Below are 18,748 nucleotides of genomic sequence, written 5' to 3' on the forward strand. Positions count from 1 at the left end.
TCACCCTCTCCCTGGCATCACCCTCTCCCTGTCACCCACTGCTGTCACTAGCATTACTCTCTCCCACCCACTGCTGGCTATTTTGTTGTCCAGTTCTTCCATTAACGTAATAGTGCCGCACCCACGCCGCTATTAAGTTAATAGAAGCCCTGCACAACAAAATTGCATTCATGTCCTCCTTCCACTCCAGTCCCAAAGACTAGTTTTTAGTTTTTATTTTATAAAAATGTACAATATATTAGACACCTGCTCATCACAAGTTTGATGAGCCGGCAGGCTGCGGGCATTGGCGGCGGCGGCATCGGACTGAGATGCAAATTAGTTGCGGGGGGGTTGGGGCAGTTGATGGTGGGCGATTTTGTAAGCCATTGGTGGGGGTGGTGGCCATTAGTGGTGGGGGTAGCGGGCAACAGGGACGGTGGCAGTAGCAGACATCAGCTCAGGGGCATTGGCTCAGCGGCGGTAGGGATCATCAGCGGGACTCAGCGGACATTATGGCTGCAGTGCCTCACCAGCCACTGATCTCACCGCACACCACTGATTCATAGGTCACACTGTTATCACACACCTGACGACAGTGTCGGACTGGGGCATGAAGGGCCCACCGGGAGAATGCAATGGTAGGGGCCCATGTTTAGGGGTGTGGAAAGTCCCCAGAGGGGATATGGCCAGCCACCACAGATGTTTGGCTAACCATTAGAGAGTACACGGTCTGGGCCACTTTATAAATTTACATAGCAAATACTGCTAGTGCATGCATGATAGTATACCAGATTAATAACAGCAATGCACTGTAGAAAATAAAATACACCTTAGTACAATATAAGGTAACATATGCATAGTGTATAATTCAAGTGCACAGTCTGGAACCTGTTTCCTAGAGGAGGAAGGGCCCCAGGCAGTGGGGTCCACCAGGGGTTTACCCTGTACCCCGGTGGGCCAGTCCAACCCTGCCTGACGATACACATTGATCACTATACACTAGGTCACACCAGTGGCGTAAGTTCGTCCCAGTTGCCCGGAGGCATGATAAATGTTGGTGCCCCCCTACATATACACACACATACCATATGTAACTATCCGGCACTCAGGGTGAACTGTAGTAGCGTGCTCAGGTACCTTTCCCAATAGTAATAAAGAATAGATACACATACAAAGTGGACGCACTCCAAGTCAGTCATTACAATAAAACAGACTGCAGCATACCTTTATAGTACACCTGCAGTGCTCCCTCACCTGCCAGCGGTTCTCGATGGAGATGCTTTGGTGCAGCGGTGTGCCGATATATATAAAAAACACATAAACATTCACTTAAAAACACACGCCTATTTCACTTAAACATACACACGCCGCTTTCACTTTAACACACAAACGCCTTGCACTTAAACACACACATGCCTCTTTCACTTAAAAACACACACATGCCTCTCACTTACACATGCCTCTTTCACTCACTCTCACAAACACACACACACACACACACACAGATGCCTCCTTCACTTAAAAACAAACACGCACACGCTGCTTTCACTTAAACACACACACATGCCTCTCACACACACACACATGCCTCTCACACACACACCTCACACACATACCTCTCACTTATACACACACACACAGTCCTCTCTCACACACACTCCTCTCACACACACATGCCTCTCACACACATGGCTCTCACTTACACACACACACACACACACACACACACACACACACCTCTCACTTACACACACATGCCTCTCACTTACACACACATACACACCACACACACACACACACACACACACACACACACACACACCTCTCACTTACACCCACATACACCACACACCCACATACCTCTCACTTACACACACACACACACAACTACACCTTCCCCACACTCCCCCACAGTGCAGCTTGAGGCCAGTGCCTACCTTTGGCTATCATCAGACTGATGGAGGATCAGAGAGCTTCACTCGGCTGGCTTGCTTAACTGGAAGGGCCCGGAAGGAGCTGCGCTCTGAGGCTCCCCCTAGCTGCAGCCAGTGCCAGCTCTCTGTATATTCAGGAGGCAGCTTCCGTGTCACTGACACAGCCCCTCCGTCAGCAAGAACAAAAATAAAAGTAGCAGCGAGCGATCGTCAGGCAACGGGAGACAGCGGAGGAGATGTGCCTCCTTGAGGTCAGGAGCCCGGCGGCAGCCGACTTCACTGCCTCCCACAGTTCCGCCACTGGGTCACACTGTTATCACACACCTGATGATACACACTAATTACTATACATATAGTAGGTCATAATGTTATTACATACCTGATGATACACACTGATCACTATACATAGGTCACACTGATATCACAAACCTGATACACACTGATCACTATACATACAGTAGGTCACACTGTTATCACACACCTGATGATATACAATGATCACTATACAGGGCAGTCAAGAGTCTAGCCGAGCCCAGGTACTTTTATGGGGGCATGGCCTAATCATGGGAGGCGTGGTCCTGCACACTTAGAACAAAATATTAAAAATAATAATAATAGTACTTTAAGTGCCTCCCTGACCAGAGCCGGATTTAGACCTCACGGGACCAGGGCCGGATTAACAATGGGGCGGATGGAGCTGCAGCTCCAGGACCCCCACTGAAAATAGGCCCACAGACCGCAGCAGTGAAGGGGCCCAAAAACGCCAGCATTACAATGAGTCAAACTGACTCATTGTATGCCGTCACCAGCACTGCCCCCGCCGCCACACAGTGCCCCAGTCTGTACATTTACAGTAAGTCCCGAACTCACGGCCAGAGTGTGAGGAGGACCCGCTCTCCCTTCTCCTCTCAAGCGCCTGCTCCCCCCAGCGGCTCAGCCTATTAGTGTATTGATGCTGCTGCTGCTGTGATGAGTGACGTGAGGGGGGAAGGAGCCGTTTTCCCCACTACTCTCAGCTCCTCCCCCCAGATTTAGAGGGATATTTACTAACATGCGAGCGTGGGTGGTAGTAGGGTGCAGCGGGGATGGAGAGGGAGAGAGTTCTGGGCTGGCAGCTGCGGGGGGCGGAGTCCTGGCGGCCGGCCGCGGGTATGTGTGCAGGCGCCGCCTGGGCAGCGCTGCTGCTTTCCATTCTCGGCTGGCTACCTTCAACCCTGTCAGCCAAGGGAGTGATGGGCACCGGAGCAGGCGCTCGTCTGCTGGTCATGTGTAATACTGGCCACTACTGGGTGGGATGAAGAGAGGGAGGGAGTGGCGGTGGGGCCTGAACGCTGCGCTGCTCTGGAGGTGGGAAGAAGCCAGCAGCAGAGTGTACGAGGGTGCTACTGTTTGTGCACGGAGGGGAGGGGGGAGGGGTGCTGTGTTCTGCTGTAGCACTGGTGGGGGTAGGGCAGAGAATAGAGAAATGCCTTTGCTTCTGACATGGGGAGGGGGAGAGATGCCGCATGCCACTGTGATGGGGAGTAGCCAATAATACTGTGCCCTCCCATAAAATGATGGCGGTCATAGGGACCTCACCAGAGCCACATCCAAGGCCTCCTCTTCACACTGCCTCCGCACATGGTCTCCTCTGCAACGCCGCCACCCATGGCCTTCTCCGCACTGCCGCCACCCATGGCCTCCTCACCGCTGCCAACTACAGCCCCTGCACCGCCGCCAACCACAGCCCCCTCCCTACCGCCACTGCTCATTAGGTAATGTTACCCTGCTTCCCTATGTCCCTCTGTCATGCTTTCTGTCACTCTCTGTCACTGCTGTCACTTTCTCTGTCACTACTGTCACTCTCTGTCACTGCTGTCACACTCTTTGTCCTTCTGTCACTCTCCCTGTCACTGCTGTCACTTTCTCTGTCCTTCAGTCACTCTCCCAGTCACTGCTGTCACTTTCTCTGTCACTGCTGTCACTTTCTCTGTCACTGTTATCACTCTCTCTGTCACTACTGTCACTCTCACTGTCACCTCGGTCATTCTCTGTCACAGCTGTCGCTCTCTCTGTCCTTCTGTCACTTTCTCTGTCACTGCTGTCACTTTCTGTCACTGCTGTCACTCTCTCTGTACCTCTGTCACTCTCCCTGTAACTTTCTCTGTCCCTCCTGTCACTCTCTCTGTCCCTCCTGTAACTCTCTTTGTCCGTCCTGTCTCTCTCCCTGTCCCTCTGTCACTCTCCCTGTCCCGCTATCACTGCTGTCACTCTCCCTGTCCCTCTGTCACTCTCCCTGTCCCTCTGTCACTCTCCCTGTCCCTCTGTCACTATCTCTGTCACTGCTGTCACTCTCTCTGTCACTCTCCCTGTCCCTCTGTCACTCTCTCTGTCACTGCTGTCACTCTCCCTGTCACTGCGGTCATTCTCTGTCACAGCTGTCGCTCTCTCTGTCCTGTCACTTTCTCTGTCACTTTCTGTCACTGCTGTCACTCTCTCTGAACCTCTGTCACTCTCCCTGTCACTTTCTCTGTCCCTCCTGTCACTCTCTCTGTCCCTCCTGTAACTCTTCCTGTCTCTCTCTCTGTCCCTCTGTCACTCTCCCTGTCCCGCTGTCACTGCTGTCACTCTCTCTGTCCCTCTGTCACTCTCCCTGTCCCTCTGTCACTCTCTCTGTCACTGCTGTTACTTTCTCTGTCCCTCTCTCTGTCACTCTCCCTGTCCCTGAATTTTGGATCATACTGTGTGGCATAATGTAAATGTCGGCTCATACCGTGTGACATAATGTGGATTTTGGATCATACTGTGTGGCATATTGTGAATTTTGGCTCATTCTGTGTGACATAATGTGAATTTTGGCTCATTCCGTGGGAAGGTGTTGTTTTCTTGGTAGAGTGACCGGGAACCCCAATTAGTGCACCGTGTACCCTCGCATGGCGAGCGAACTTTAGGCAAGGTGCCTCGCTCCGCTACTGCTGGGCTCGGCACAGGTTACAGTTCCCAATTGTAGCCCACGTGGATCGTAAAGTATGAAAAAGTTCAAAAATTTTTTAAAAAGTGAAAAACTCATGTTGACCTTTTGTCATGTCGACCTAGAACATGTCGACCTAGGCCAATATTTACTAAAAAATCGTGTTTGTCTGATTTGTGTTTTTTTTCTAAGTCCCAACACGGGAATTCACTAAGCACCAATCTTGGCAGTGTTTGGACTATTCGTAATGGTTTGAATGACAAAGTTCAGAAATACGAATGAATAGACCATCGGTCAAACGCGGCTGTTATTTCATACAACACGGGTATTCACTATTCATTCGTATTTGGGTGTTAGTATCTGAGTGCTCAATTGCGGTCGTATTTTTTTGCGATTCGTTAAAAAAAGCGGCAAAAAAATAGACCTACTTTTTTCAGCCGTGTTTACATTTGTTGACACTTACAAATCATTCACACCTGACTTATCATGCCTATAAAAGGGACACAAACTTGTCTCATCCAAAAATAATTTATTGCCTTATGTTTGCTGGAGTAAATTTGGAGTTTTAAAAGTCAATACACATTTTTCGACATATATCCATTATTACACACATTAGTGTTAAAAGTTAAAATAATTTTCATTTTGTGGGTTGTGCCTCAGGTTTTTAAATATGATTACTCATTTTTTACACACACAAACATGCCACAACAATAATGTCATTCATTTTGGTTTTAAAAATTTTAAAATTAAAAACATATTAGGACACTTTTACACAACTCTATTGTGTTTTTCTTGTAAAGTCATCTACAGAAGAAATGTAAACTAGTTTTAATTCACATTGTAAGTTGCATTGGTCATGGATGATTATGCCTGGCTGCCAATTATTGTGTCTGCAGGATCTGAGATTGATTGGAATCTAGAAAGAGTAATGATTAGAAAAACATCAAGTGGTCTGTTTACTTCCTGCTAAAGACATTCTGGCTGGCTGGCTGCCAATTATTGTGTCTGCAGGATCTGAGATTGATTGGAATCTAGAAAGAGTAATGATTAGAAAAAAATCAAGTGTTCTGTTTACTTCCTGCTAAAGACATTCTGGCTGGCTGCCAATTATTGTGTCTGCAAGATCTGAGATTGATTGGAATCTAGAAAGAGTAATGATTAGAAAAAAAATCAAGTGGTCTGGTTACTTCCTGCTAACATCTATGTGCAGCTCAAACATTTCCCTCCTCCAAAAAAATTCAAAGATGGTAAAGAATAAATGTGCGTACTAATTTCCTGTTGTTGTTTGTACCACTTATAATTAATGATGTTGTACAAATTGTCAAGGAGCTAAGTGTTATATCTATTTTGACAAACATACACTTACTAAGTATTTTGATTTAGTTCTCTGAAATATAAAATGTGAGGTTTATTAGTTAATTTTTTTTGGGTGGCTGCTTGTCCTGCCCTTTGCCTTTAGCACTGTCATGTTGGCGTGCTCTGGTGGAGCGTCTTGGTGGTGATGACACTGGCATGATATTTGGAGTAGTCGTACCAGAACTGCTGCTTGTTTGCTGTTGGTGCATGGATCTGAGTGTTTCATTGAGGTTAGTGAGGGTAGCATTGAGTTCACGTGTAGCAGCATTTTGATTGTCTACAATTCGGAATACATTTTCATTTATCTTTTGATTGTTTTGAAAAATGTTCATATAGCTTTGCTGTTGTCTGTGCTGTTCTTCCATTAGTCTGTGCTGTTCTTCCATTATGCGCTGTAAGTTGGCCATGACCTGTGTAATGTCTGCATGCATGATTTCCATGGTATTGGCAATTCTCGTGGTTTGTTCATTTTGTCTACTCATATTTCTGTTTAATCTTCTGAGGTGACATGGTAGGCTTGCAAACATTTATGTCTGCCTACGCAGGCAATCTTCATTAGTGGCCTGCTGTCTAGCCCAAATGTTCCAAAACACGTGATCAGGGCCTTGTGTTACTGGTGTTGTTGGGCTGTGTTATGGTGGTGGAGTGCTTTGCTGTGGTGGTGTACTCACAGGTGCTGGGGGGCTCATTCCTTGGCTTAATGGCTGCATTTCTAACATGATTGTCTCATCCATGTCACTGTGTTGCTGTTGTTGCGGAGGGATGCTGTTACCAGGACTAGAAGCTGTAATTGTAAAAAAATATCCGTTAGTTATCCATATGTTTGATAAATTATAACAAATCACTAAACATGGAACACATGTCATTGACTGTTGCTTTCAGATATCCTGCCTAGCAACATCATCACTCATAACGTAAATACATACATATGCCTGTTTGTGGCTAATGTGTCTGGTTACTTCATTGTGAAAGCAAACACATTATTTTTATTGTAGATCAGACATACTCCACCATAAAAACTCATTGTAATCCATAATGTGTTACCTTATAGTTTTCAAAAACAAACATAGGAATGTTTTTATATGTATTTGGCAATGTTAGGTCAAACACACATGTGATAAATTGTAGAACAACCTTACTATTTCACAAAATTACACATGAGTTTCTGTTGCAGCATCTTACACACAATGTGCTACTGTATGGCTGAAGTGGACATACATATATTTACAGGATGTGGACAAGGCCATTTTGCTAGGATTCCATTTCATGTTTTATTGACTTCGGTAAGTTTATCATATTTTGATGTGTTTTGACTTAATGCGTTTAAGTGAAAGTTTTATTACGATCAGAAATTTATTACATTTATTTCAGTTTGATACTCACAATCAAGATGAGGGGAGTGTGGTTCACGTCTTGGAGGGGTGTCCAAAATTTGGAGTGGGGGGACCAAACATACTGTCGATAATCTTCGTGGTGGGGTAGCCTGCTGTGGTTGGCCCTGGACATCAGACCTTGCTTTCTTTGCTGCCATGTTTTTTTTGGTGGTGTGCAGCCCTGCAAGTGGGCGGGTACGGGTGGGTACGGCGTACCCTTAAGAATTTTGCCGCAGGTACGCCGTACCCACTCCGCCGGGCCGCGCCGCTCACTGGACTGTGATGTGTTCCCCAGGTCCCGCTGCTGCCGCTGTGCGCCACCGCATCGGCGCCTCCCCTTCTCAGCCTGCTGGGAGCGTGATCATGACGTCATCACGCTCCCGCGGCTGAGGGCTGGCTGGGCGCGGCGGGTCTGAGGAGGCTTGGGAAGCGGCGCCAGCGCGAGTAGCAGAGACACACTCAGGGGGAGCCATTACCGTTAGGCGCAGCACAGTTTGTAGTTGAGCTGGGAGCTGGAGCGCTAGCAGCCTAACTGCCTGAGTGAGGTACACTCAGTGTAAATTTATAAACAGTGTATGTGTGTGCATATATAAATATATATATATATATATATATATACACACACACACACACTGCCCCAGGCTGCTGACACTGTTTTAATAGTATATATACTAGACTAGTACAGACAGTGTACTGTCTGTACTAGTTTAGTATATAAATATATGTATATATACTATAAAACAGTGTCAGCGGCCTGGTGCAGTGTGTGTGTGTGTGTATATATATATATATATCTATATATATATGTGTGTGTGTATATATGTGGGGCAGTGTATATAATATATATATATATATATATATATACACACATACACTTATTAGGATAGTTATATTTGGTGCTGCTGTACAGTGGACATGGTGATTTTAAGTACAGCTGCAGCACTAAATATAACTATCCTAAAATGTGTGTACGTGTATATATAATGCGTGTGTATATGTATATATATATATATATATATATATATATATATATATAAGCACTTTATGCACCGTGATTAAAAGTCTCCCGGTGCCGTCTGTTTTTGAAGCTATTTTACGGTAGAACCGCTCTTGTTCTGGAGGGAACGGGAGCAGAATATTTGCTGTTGGGGAATGGGGCGAGTGCCGAACAGCGGTGCAAGTATACAGGTACGGGTGGGTACGGCGTACCCTTAAGAATTTCGCCGTGGGTACGCCGTACCCACACCGTCGGGCCGCCGCTTGCTACCGCTGATGTGAGGGGAGGAGAGCGCAGCCTGCGCCTCTACTGCCCCTCAATGTCGTCTTTCAAATCAGCTCCGCCCATGAGCCAATCAGAGCTCTCGGAGCTTTGATTGGCTCACGGATCGTGCTGAATATTGAACTCACCCGCCGGAGACTGAGGGGAAGGAGAGGCGCAGGCTGCGCTTTCCTCCCCTCACACAAGACAGCAGCAGCGGTGAGCAGGGGAAGGGAAGGGGGGGGGCAATGTATACCTGGCACTGTGGGGGGCAATGTATATCTGGCACTGTGGCGGGCAATGTATACCTGGCACTGTGGGGGGCAATGCATATATGGCACTCTGGCGGGCAATGTATATCTGGCACTGTTGTGGGCAATGTTGTGGGCAATGTATATCTGGCACTGTGGGGGGCAATGTATATCTGGCACTGTGGGGGCAATGTATATCTGGCACTGTTGTGGGCAATGTATATCTGGCACTGTTGTGGGCAATGTATATCTGGCACTGTTGTGGGCAATGTATATCTGGCATTGGGGGGCAATGTATATCTGGCACTGTGGGGGCAATGTATATCTGGCACTGTGGGGGCAATGTATATCTGGCACTGTGGGGGCATTCGTGTATCTGGCACTGTGGGGCATTCGTGTATCTGGCACTGTGGGGCATTCGTGTATCTGGCACTGTGGGGCAATGTGTATCTGGCACTGTGGGGCAATGTATATCTGGCACTGTGGGGCAACGTGTATCTGGCACTGTGGGGTTCATATGTGTATCTGCCCCTCCCCCATATGTGTATCACGCCCACATTTTCATTGGCCACGCCCCATATGGCAAGTGGCCCCACCCATTTTTTGGTACAGTACCTGTAAGAAATTTTTTCTACCTGCACCACTGGTGGTGTTTTACAGAAGTCCGACTTCTGCTGCTCCAGACTTCTTTTGATGGACCTAGTATTTAAAGTGAAATTTTGTTATGGCCATTCCTTTACAAACATACCCTATACTACAATGGACACTTTACCTGCTTCCGCAGCGTCATCATCATCAGATGTCATGGGAGTTACTGTAGGACGACCAGTACTGCTTTTTTTCAACACTGTAAAAAAAAAAAAAAAAATCATGTATTCATGCTATTGTTGATACATCCACCCATTATGCTTCTAAACATTAATTCTTTCAAATATGCTTGGTTTTTTTTGGAATTAAAACATAAGGACCGTAAACCAAAAAACCACTACATACAACAATAAACATTGTCCAACAGCCGTATGCACTATGGAAAGTGCAACACAGGAAAACATGTACAGGACACAGACATAGGACACAAGTCAAAATACATACACTAACAACCCAAAACACACACATCTTCATTTTGTAATAAAAGGAAAATTATTACATATGCAATACAGAAATTGCTCTGTGATGTGGCACTCCAAACACACATTACCACTATATGAGCCAAACAACCCCCCCCCCTAAAAAAAAAAGAAAAAAAGAAAAATGCAGTGTTGTGTCAGGCTACAAATACAGCCTCAAACTGAAAAAAACAAATAGTGGGTTTTTAAAAAAAAATTATTACATTCAGTTATAATGACATTACACAAGTAAGTGGTTTCCAAAACACTTTCCACTACTCCAGTCTCTAACATTACAACCACTGTTTTATCAACATTGCACATGGATAACCTAAATATAAAACCTAGTCCAAATTAAAAAATAAAAAATGTGCAAAAGGAATACATTATTGCTGGACAATTCAATGACACACCAAGTCCAAACTACACATGGAAAATATACCTAAAAAAAACACATGACATATAATAAAGTAAGATGTTACATTGGCTTTTGTAGAAAACATTACCAAAAACAAGGTATTTGCTGACACACACTTGAAGATGGGAGTAATATGCAACGTGACATGACACACATTTGAAAAAACAAACAAAAAAACATAGAATGTTAATGCAAATACACATGCTCACCATTCTTCCTGGGCCTATCTGAATCCCGGACATGGGTTGCAGAGACTACTTCAGGAGGTATTACACTCCGCATGGGCTCCTCATACTCCAGATATCTTGCAATATAGGGCTGGCCACCACCGGTTTTTCGAGCCGACTTCGCCTCCTTGGTCATTTTGGACTTGACACGTCGCTTTATGTCATAGTACCGTCTGCGGCACGTGTCCTCCATCCGCTTGACCACCCCCTCACTATTGATAGCAGCAACAACTTTCGCCCACAACACCGTCTTCTTCCGTGTTGGCACCTTGGCGGACTCAGGCCCAAATAGCTGCCGCTGATACTTCATCAGCTCACGCACCAATGCCACATTTTCTGCATTACTAAACTTGACATTCCGCCCAGTCTTAGTAGTGGTGCGTGGCTGCGGAGCACTCTGACTGTCACTATCAGTGTCACTTGAGGCTGCTGCAGCAACCTCACCCACCTCCTCCACCTCACTAACCTCACTCACACTCACCTCCTCCACCTGACTGACCTCCTCCCCCTCACTCACACCCTCCACCTCACCCACCTCTGAGTCACACATAATTGTGTGTCTAAACACTTAACACAGAAAAATAAAAAGACAAACAACACACTCCTCCACTACCATTGCACAAATCACACACACACACACACACACACACACACACACACACACACACACACACACACACACACACTGACAAGGGACTATAAATAAAAAATACTTGGACCAAAAATGAGACAAAACCACAAAAAACAAGACTACAAGAATGACAAGACTACTTTCAAACACAATACTACACTCAGAAATCGCCCAAAAAACTCCTCACCAAACCAACTACTCACCAACCTCCACAGCACAACCTCCCTCCTCACCACTAACTAAACCCACGAGGTGCGGACGGTTTGGGGCATATTTATATGGTTGCGCACAGACACTCCTACCATCTGAAACACAACCAATCACGAACGGGGATGAAAATCGAAACTAAAAGTGAAAATGCGGCCGCGGTTTTAAAAAACCCTGCCGCGTTTAACTTAGAAAAAACCAAGCAAAAACAACAAAAACACGTACGTAAACGACAATGACGGCCGTAAATGTGCCAAAAAAAAACGACTGGCATCAACATCAGAAAACACGAAAACCATAAAGACGACTGCTTCGTAACTTGGCGTATATAGTTTCAAAAAGTTGCATGAAAATGCACCCGATACAAGACGAGTTTAAACACTACACAAACCGACTCAAACACGAATATTAGTAAATATAGGCCCTAGAGTCCATGTTGATCTAGAAACCATGTCGACCTACTTACTGTCGAACCATAGTGGTTGACCTAGACAGTGTCGAACTAAGTCTTGTCAACCTAGAGACCGAATCCTGACTTTTTTGGCTGGGTGACTAAAGAAGTAGATTCCGGGGGCCATAGATGTAGCTTATCTAGACTTTAGTGATACTCTGACACAGTCCCACATCGCAGACTGCTAAATAAACTCACATGCAAGGCATCCCTCAGGCAGATATGGTTGTCCCTGCAATGCACTTGTAACAAGGCACACTGCTGAGAGCAGCATCTGCAGATTTACCTCCACTATCTTCCTTATGCTCCCTGGGGGAATATTTACTAAAGTTCGTTTTTGAGATAATTTTTATGAATCTACAAAATCAGCTGAAATCGGATCTATTTGATTTTCTAAATCCCTTGAAAAATCCCACATTTACTTGTAATCGATTTTGCATTCAATTTCCAATTCAAATTCCATGTGGATTCATGATTGGAAGGGATTTTGAGTTGAATTTATGAAATCTCTTCCAAAATCGAACCTCAAATCCCCATTAAAATCAACAGCAAAAGCGAAAGCAAAATTGAACAGAACTTCCTCATTGCTTCCTATTGGTCCAAATGTATCACATGCATTCTAATTAAAGGGGAAGCTCTCTCTACACACTGTTTTATACATGTAAACCTAACTGATGATTAAAATTTTTTTTTTTTTTTAAATACTTACACCTGAAATAGTTGGCAATAAGATTTTTGTGCTCACATAGTCAGTTGTTGGTAACAAAACCTCTGCCTGCTCCCTGTTTATTGCATAATCTGGGGGAGTGGTGGTTTATTTAATGCATGATTATGCAATAGACGGCAGCAGAGCACAATATCGGACACTTTTGCCAAATGATATAATAATATGCCTTCTGAATTATTTATTTTTAATTTACCAAACGGTGCATTCTGTCATGGATTGGTTGGCTATATGTGCCTCTTTATACTTATGCTCAGCAGGAGTTTAATGATTTGTCAATGGAGTCAAAGCAAGGAGCAACAGCCATAGCCTAAATCACCTGTTGGGAGGAAGGGGGGGGGGGGGGGAGGAGAAGAAATAGAACAATATAGAAACAAGTGCTATTAGCTGCTTCATTAACACATTTACGCATATACAGTACATCCGGATGGTATTCACAGCGCTTCACTTTTTCAACATTTTGTTATGTTACAGCCTTATTCCAAAATGGAATAAATTATTTTTTCCCCATAAAATTCTACACACAATACCCCATAATGGCAACATGAAAAAAGTTTATTTTGAGATTTTTGCAAATTTATTAAAAAATAAAAATCTAAGAAATCACGTGCATAAGTATTCGCAGCCTTTGCTCAATACTTTATTGATGCACCTTTGGTAGCAATTACAGCCTCAAGTCTTTTTGAATATGATGCCACAAGCTTGGCACACCTTTCTTTGGGCAGTTTTGCCCATTCCTCCTTGCAGCATCTCACAAGCTCCATCAGGTTGGATGGGAAGCATCGGTGCACAGCCATTTTCAGATCTCTCCAGAGATGTTCAATCGGATTCCAGTCTGTGCTCTGGCTGGGTCACTCAAGGACATTCACAGAGTTGTCCTGAAACCACTCCTTTGATATCTTGGCTGTGTGCTTAGGGTCGTTGTCCTGCTGAAAGATGAACCGTCGCCCCAGTCTGAGGTCAAGAGCACTCTGGAGCAGGTTTTCATCCAGGATGTCTCTGTACATTGCTGCATTAATCTTTCCTTCTATCCTGACTAGTCTCCCAGTTCCTGCCGCTGAAAAAAATACCCATAGCATGATGCTGCCACCACCATGCTTCACTGTAGGGATGGTATTAACCTGGTGATGAGCGGTGCCTGGTTTCCTTCAAACATGACGCCTGGCATTTACGCCAAAGAGTTCCATCTTTGTCTCATCAGACCAGAGAATTTTGTTTCTCATGGTCTGAGAGTCCTTCAGAAGCATTTTGGCAAACTCCAGACAGGCTGCCATGTGCTTTTTACTAAGGAATGCTTCCGTCTGGCCACTCTACCATACAGGCCTGATTGGTGGATTGCTGCAGACATGGTTGTCCTTCTGGAAGGTTTTCCTCCCTCCATAGAGGAACGCTGTAGCTCTGACAGAGTTACCATCGGGTTCTTGGTCACCTCCCTGACTAGGGCCCTTCTCCCCCAATCGCTCAGTTTAGACGGCCGGCCAGCTCTAGGAAGAGTCCTGGTGGTTCCTAACTTCTTCCATTTATGGATGATGGAGGCCACTGTGCTCATTGGGACCTTCAAGGCAGCAGATATTTTTCTGTACCCTTCCCAGATTTGTGCCTCGAGACAATCCTGTTTCGGAGGTCTACAGACAATTCCTTCAACTTCATGCTTGGTTTGTGCTCAGACATGCACTGTCAAGTGTAGGACCTTATATAGACAGGTGTGTGCCTTTCTAAATCATGTCCAATCAACTGAATTTACCACAGGTGGACTCCAATTAAGCTGTAGGAACATCTCAAGGATGATCAGTGGAAACAGGATACACCTGAGCTCAATTTTGAGCTTCATGGCAAAGGCTGTGAATACTTATGTACATGTGATTTCTTAGTTTTTTATTTTAAATAAATTTGCAAAAATCTCCCCAAAAACTTTTATCACGTTGTCATTATGGAGTATTGCGTGTAGAGTTTTAAGGTAAAAAATGAATTGATTCCATTTTGGAATAAGAATGTAACATAACAAAAAAGTGGAAAAAGTGAAGCGCTGTGAATATTTTCCGGATGCACTGTAGGTAGCTTGCCCAACAACCATCCATCTGGCATTTGACTCACCTCAAATTTTGCACACAGTGATGATTTGATGAGGATGTAGGCTTTATAGCATGAACCAGGATAACCAGTAACAACATTCAACACTCACTTAAGTTTCATTATGTCATCCGACAAAAGTGTCAGATATTGTGCTATGCTGCTATCTATTACACATTCATTGACTAGGTATGATGCCCATTTGTATAAAATGTGCAGTATTCAACTCATGAAACAGTCAAGTGGTGATTTGCATATTGCAGGTAGGTGAACAACATACCATAACCATGGACAGCCATTATTCCTACAGCCACACTGCTCCACATGCTTTTGGGTACTTTAAAAGTCATCAAAATCAATTTGCTACAAATAGAATGGTGTTTAAAAGCACAAATCGAATGTCTAAAGGTGTGTACACACGGTGAGATTTTTTCTTGAGATTTTGACTATATAGTCAAAATCGCAAGAAAAGTTAGTGCAAATCGCAAGGTGAAAGTCACCTTGCGATCCCGATGCGCGGCCCCGCCAGGTCGGCATCGCAAGAAAAGATAGACTGTGCAGGCAAGTCAATCCTTGCTAGATCGGTGTACTATCTAGTTCATCTCACATGTCAATGACATCTCACATAAGCCAAAATCTCACATAAGCCAAAATCGTAAGCACACATAGTCCATATCTCAAGAAAAGTTAGTCAAAATCTGTGCTATCTGGGCTCCGGGGAGTTCAAGGGAAATCGCAAGTAAAAATCGAACATAGCAAGGATCTCACCGTGTGTACACACCCTAACATGATTCAATTCATTTGGGGATTTGAAGTTCGATTTGGAGTTCCCTCTAGAGTTCGATTTCAAATTGAATTTTAGTAAATGACGGGATCTTATAGTCGACTATGGGAAAACATTGATGTTTTTCAGAAATTCTATTTTGAGTGAGATTTGACTTAAATTCGGTTTTAGAATCGATTTGACATTCAAATCAAAATTGAATGGAAATCGAATAAAAAATACCTAGAAAATCAAAATCGAACTTTAGTAAAAATATACCCAGGAGTTGTTGATGTGAACCGCTCACCAACTGTACTCTGTGAATCTAGCCCACACACTACTGAAAGCAGCATTCTATCACTACATAACTGGGAGCTATACTTCAATACATCTGATCTCCAGAGTACTCTCATTAAGTGATGAACCTGGAACAGACCCTGCATTGACTTTATCAGGGTCAGTTAAGGAAGACTCACTTAACAGCAGTAATTCTATATTTCTCATTCCCCCTTTTAGGTAGACTCCTGGGGTATGCTCATTCATTCATTTATTCACTGTAATCAACATATAACAGAGCAGCAGCTGTCTATCTGAGTCCCAGGGATAAATGTATTATGTGTCATTATGGGGGAGAAGCAGTATCAGAGCATGTTATGTGCACTGCTAAGCTTCTACCCCATTTAGGAAATCGGCGGTGACGGCACTGGAATCCCATCACATGATGGAATACAGTAGCCGGGATCCCAAAAGGGGACAGAACACCAACGACGACCGCCAAAATTCCGATCATCAACACAGCAGCCCAGGTAAGTACTACATCAGGGATGGGCAAGTTAGGTTTAGGCAACCCCCGGGGGACTTAGGGTTAGGATGCAGGGGGTGGAGGGTTAGGTTTAGAGTGCGGGGAGGGGGGTTAGGGATAGGCACCACCAGGGGGAGTCAGGGTTAGGGTTCAGGGATGGGGGATTAGGTTTAGGGTGTGGTGGTGGGGGGGTAGGTTTAGGCACCACCCGGGGGAAGGGGGGGAGTGTTAGGCTGCGGGGGAGGAATAGACTCCTTAACACCCCATGCTCGGATTTCAACTGTCGGGATGCCGCTTTCGGTATCCTGACCGTCGGCATCCTGACAGCGGCATTTCATTACCAACCCTTGGTTGTATAGGGAGAGTTATCAGAAGCAGAAAGAAAGAAGTAATATTACCACTGTATAGCAGGTCCGGCTCCAGGCCTACTAGCACCCTGAGCGAGAAAATGTAAAAGTGCCCCCCCCCCCCCCTTTCCCGGAAAAAGTGGGTGTGGCCTCTGGAAAAGTGGGCGTGGCCTCATAACTTCATATCATCAAACTATAAACATATTTTCACACAATTAGCAGCCTTACACATAGCCACAGTAGTGTTCCTTACACACAATGTCTCCAGTATAGTGCCAGATACACATAATGTGCAGTGCCAGATAGACATGACATGCCCCCCAGCAGTGCCAGCTACACATGACATGCCCCGCAGCAGTGCCAGCTACACATGACATGCCCCGCAGCAGTGCCAGCTACACATGACATGCCCCGCAGCAGTGCCAGCTACACATGACATGCCCCCCAGCAGTGCCAGCTACACATGATAGTGTTCACTTTTTAGGGCATGGTGCTGATCACAGGGAGGGCACATTTTTAAGTTAGGAGGGCAAAATGATGTACATACTGCTTGTTGTTCCCATACCTATATGTCAAAGCATGGACAGTGCGCGCCGAAGGCGCGCAGCAAAAATTAAGGGGAGTTACTTCGTGGGGAAGGTACGTGGCCACATAATAGTGGCAATTTGCATTACACCACACAGTAGTGCAGCTAATACACACTGCACCAGGTAGAACCTCCTATACACTTTGCGCCAGGCACAGCACTGAGACACATTGCACCAGGGAGATAACTGAGACACATTGCCTAGCCACAGATGCCTAGCGGGAACACTACATAACATGCCCCCCAGCAGTGCCAGCTACACGCGACATGCCCCCCAGCAGTGCCAGCTACACGCGACATGCCCCCCAGCAGTGCCAGCTACACGCGACATGCTCCCCAGCAGTGCCAGCTACACGTGACATGCCCCCCCAGCAGTGCCAGCTACATAAATGGCCACACAGTGCCAGATATGCCCCCACAGTGCCAGATACATTAATGCCCCCACAGTGCAGATATACCCCCACAGCGCCAGATACATAAATGCCCCCACAGTGCAGATATGCCCCCACAGTGCAGATATGCCCCCACAGTGCCAGATACATCAATGCCCCCACAGTGCAGATATACCCCCACAGTGCCAGATACATAAATGCCCCCCACAGTGCCAGATACATAAAATGCCCCCACAGTGCAGATATGCCCCCACCATTCCAGATACATAAATGCCCCCACAGTTCCAGATACATAAATGCCCCCACAGTGCCAATATGCCCCCACAGTGCCAGATACATAAAATGCCCCCACACTGCAGATATGCCCCCACAGTTCCAGATACATAAATGTCCCCACAGTGCAGATATGCCCCCACAGTGCCAGATACATTAATGCCCCCACAATGCCAGATACATAAATGCCCCCCCCCCCCCCCCACAGTGCCTGATACATAAATGCCCCCACAGTGCCAGATACATAAATGCCCCCACAATGCCAGATACATAAATGCCCCCACAGTGCCAGATACATAAATGAACCCACAGTACAGATATGCCCCCACAGTGCCAGATACATTAATGCCCCCACAGTGCAGATATGCCCCCTCAGTGCCAGATACATAAATGCCCCCACAGTGCCAGATACATTAATGCCCCCACAGTGCAGATATACCCCCACAGCGCCAGATACATAAATGCCCCACAGTGCAGATATGCCCCCACAGTGCAGATATGCCCCCACAGTGCCAGATACATTAATGCCCCCACAGTGCAGATATACCCCCACAGTGCCAGATACATAAATGCCCCCACAATGCCAGATACATAAATGCCCCCACAGTGCTTGATACATAAATGCCCCCACAGTGCCAGATATATAA

General features: G+C 45.6%; 1 long non-coding RNA gene across 1 annotated transcript in view; it reads right to left on the bottom strand.

Annotated features, from left to right (window-relative positions):
- Positions 1–5,391: 5,391 nt before the first annotated feature.
- Positions 5,392–18,748, bottom strand: part of LOC134958199 (uncharacterized) — a 35,310-nt gene continuing 21,953 nt past the window's right edge. Inside the window, exons 2-4 of the long non-coding RNA XR_010186903.1 lie at positions 9,877–9,951; positions 9,720–9,803; positions 5,392–7,006 (exon numbers count right to left, since the gene is read on the bottom strand). This is a non-coding gene — a long non-coding RNA (uncharacterized LOC134958199). The remainder of the gene's footprint in view (positions 7,007–9,719; positions 9,804–9,876; positions 9,952–18,748) is intronic.

This window comes from Pseudophryne corroboree, chromosome 9 (genome assembly GCF_028390025.1).
Source record: "Pseudophryne corroboree isolate aPseCor3 chromosome 9, aPseCor3.hap2, whole genome shotgun sequence".
Lineage (NCBI taxonomy): Eukaryota > Metazoa > Chordata > Amphibia > Anura > Myobatrachidae > Pseudophryne > Pseudophryne corroboree.